Source organism: Scaptodrosophila lebanonensis, unplaced genomic scaffold (assembly GCF_003285725.1).
Source record: "Scaptodrosophila lebanonensis strain 11010-0011.00,11010-0021.00 unplaced genomic scaffold, SlebRS2 tig00000096-arrow-pilon, whole genome shotgun sequence".
Lineage (NCBI taxonomy): Eukaryota > Metazoa > Arthropoda > Insecta > Diptera > Drosophilidae > Scaptodrosophila > Scaptodrosophila lebanonensis.
In genome coordinates this window covers 2759290-2762716 of record NW_022060567.1, presented here as the reverse complement: position 1 = coordinate 2762716, position 3427 = coordinate 2759290, and the positions used below count along the sequence as shown (strand labels likewise).

Here is a 3427-nt window from a genome sequence, read left to right as displayed (position 1 = left end):
GATTTTATTAATATTTTTTATTTTGTGTAATAAATCAAATAATTAAAAGGCATTTAAATATAAAAATTACTATCCTTTTTTGTTTGTTATAGCCTGCAGATTTGGCCATTACACGCAGTTTGACATTTTTAAATACAAAACCACTCTTTCAGAAACCACTCTTAGCTAACTTTCTAATACCCAAGGGTTTTGGTTAGTTAATCTAGATTTGTATTTTGTTTCTGTAAAAAGCACATTTATTTGAAAAAGACCATTAGTTAGACTCATTTATAAACAAAATATAAAATTCTCGATGAATTAAAACATGGGCTTAGCTTTATTCGCTCAGTTTTTCTTCATTCCGAAAACTCTAAAAATAAAAAAATAAAAAACTATAAGCCAGACAAAAATAATTGCTTGTCTCCTCCTCTGGGACTGATGTACTTGCAGCTGCAAAAATGTTAATTTTTTCTCTCTATGTACATATTAAGTTCTTGAAAATGCGTCCCAAGTGCAATGCGTGGCCAGCATTAGAATTCTGCGACGTGCCCCACACACGGGCACGCACACACATGCAAATGTGGCAACATTAGAATTTTCAACAGCCACCGCAGGCCCCAAAGAAACCGCAATAAAATCATTTTTTATCTTTGCCTGCTACATTTTCCCTGCCCTCTCTGTTTTCGGTTTTTACATATTTTGTTGCTTTTGGTTTCAGTTTTGGGCTCATCTTTGATGGCCGCCTGCATCGTTTGTCATTATTTAAATTCCTTTTGACAGTAAAATCTTCACCACTCTGTCATATGTGCATACCATACTATAATACTATATGTATTTGATTCTGTCTTAGGTTTCTGTGAATGTGTGTGCCAGCGTGTGGCCGAGGGTAAGGAAGAGAGTTCACGTGACCGTGCTGCTGTCAGCGATAGTCTGCCTCGGAAAACGTTACATGCTCGGGGCTGGACAGACATAGGCCAGTCTTTCGGGCAGAGAAATTCAATTAAATGACAAACGCAGCCACTTAGTTTGAAAAATGACTCAATAAAGGCGTTTAGTATATATTGTCGCATATGTCCTTCACTTGGATAAGTAGAGGAAAGTAGTTATCCAAATAAAAGAGTGTGTTCGACTCAAGGTAATGAATATTATTAATTTATCCGACTAGCTACGTATCTATGAGAGATAATGGGCCTGTTATCATCACTATTAGAAGACCACAACCGGAGACCAGGAGAGCCTTCGAAGAAAAGTAAATGACTTTGTAAATGCACACAGCAGTGGTAAGGCCGAAACTTTCATATAGAGTTCCGACCTGGTAGCCAACCGTCTTAAAAATACAACACAATTCATAAACCTTTTATCTGTTTTAAAATTGCATTAATATCAAACACCAAATCCCTAAAGGAACCACAAAACATGAAAAGAAATTACAAAATGGTAATATACCTTCAACAACTTACTGAGCTGTGAGGTAGGGGCCGTATTTAATTCCCTAGTTCTTCATTTGCCAGAGTATGAATCCTGGGGCATAGAGACGTAAAAAGTAATAAAAAGGCTGACGAAGGATCGTACCAAGCAACCCAGCACACAGCCCAATTCGATAGGACAATTTAAGAAATCACGCAGAATTCACGACTTTGCGAAAATCACTAAACTACACAAAAGAAGAACTGAACGATGTTGTGGAAAAAACTACCATCGGCCTTATTAAAGAAGCATCTATTGATATGAACACTATTGAAAATATTGTTAATTACGCAAAATACTTGAAAATATCTATCTGGGAAAGGAGAACAAAATAATTACAGATGCTGCGATTTCTTAGCTGCTCATTCAGTTTTAGAATTGTTCTTTGCACTGTTAATAATACAATAGTTGTAAATTAAAGTTTCTAGACGTGACAATTGATTTCGTGATTCGGCATTCTTTGTCACACGCACAGCTCTAGTTCACATAGACATTGAAAAATAATTCAACAGTAACGCCTTATACTTATATTCACAAAGATATTACTTCACTAAATTACACAAATATTTCCAACAAAAAGAGTCTCACACAATCAGACGTAAGTGCGATATACGAAGAACACCTAACATTTACTATTGTTTGTTGGTTTTAATGAGTTTTTTTTAGTTTTTTTACAGGATCCATAAGAGAAAAAAACACAACCTACACTATTTTTGGCAAAAACATAAAGCAACTACTTGAAAGAAAATGGAACACAAACGCAAAATCGAAACCAACGACCACGCCCAAGCTGGTAATGCTGATGGAGAGGCTCTGAACCCCAGCCTTGGTCCTTTAGTCGCTGCCAACGCTGTTCCAACTGCAGGTGATGTTATTCCTATAGATGGTGATGGTGGTTGGCCTCCTCTTTTTGCAATCGATCATCTGACTATGGATAATGATATTGATCCTTTACTTATGGCTGCTGCGCTTGCCTCTATTGTGAGCATGGTCGATTGCAACGAACACGTAGAACGCTTGATGCATCGAATGAGGACCGTCTGGGCCAGCATGAGGCACGTTTTGGGGCAAATGCTGAAACAAACACGCAGACCGCGTCCAGCTTAAGAGTCCGTTTTAGTTGCTTCCAATCCAAATAAAGCGTATATATTTTACTTAGGTGAACTTATAACTTAAAGCTTTAAATTATATGCAAATTAAAACTAAATGTTCTCTGCATGTCCTAAAGCCGAAAAATAAAAAATTTATTATAGAATCGGTCTTTTTTGTAAGTCTCAGAGTCCACAAGGTACATACTATGTATTGCAGCTAATTCTGTTTTTACAAGCTGGATTTTACAAGACATTGATCATATGCAAAAATGGGTGATTGGTTCCTTATCTCTAAAGAAATATATAAGCAATTTTTAATTTTCAAACCGTGTTATATCCAAATCGTGTAAAAGCAGAATAAGGTGTATATGCCTGATCAGCATAACAAAGCGACTCCGCATAGACATGTGCATCCGTCTGTCTAAATGGACAGACGTTCAAATTATCGTTCAATTAATGATTTCCAAAAGTATAGAAGACTGAGTCGCCAAACTTTGAATCCTAAGTCGAGGGCAGTGCCTCCCTTATATCGAATATATAAATGTTTTATTCTTTGATGTGTATTAACATTAGATTTGAGCAGGGACCGCAAAAATTGATTACTTTGTTTTTTAAAGCGAACAAGTCATTCAATTATAGTAACTTTAAGAAAATAACAACCAATAATCCTTATTTTGGAGCAAAAACACAAAACTCATAAAATATTGATTTTTCTTTATGTTTTATTTTTTGATCAGAAACAAAGCTCAGGTTGTAGGGAATAAGGATAACATTTATACTCGTATATATCCTTAAACAATGAACCAAGATGTACCACTATGGTCCAGTTTTGGCCTAAAAACAGCATCCCTAAAATAATATTTTCATTTTCAGAAAAATAATTACGGTTC

The 3427-nt window shown here is 35.7% G+C and overlaps 1 long non-coding RNA gene across 1 annotated transcript; it reads left to right on the top strand.

Moving 5' to 3' along the window:
- Positions 1 to 1982: 1982 nt before the first annotated feature.
- LOC115627627 lies at positions 1983 to 2701 on the top strand. Its single transcript, XR_003995715.1, has 2 exons — positions 1983 to 2044; positions 2113 to 2701. It is a non-coding gene; the product is annotated as an uncharacterized LOC115627627 (long non-coding RNA).
- The last annotated feature ends 726 nt before the right edge of the window (positions 2702 to 3427 follow it).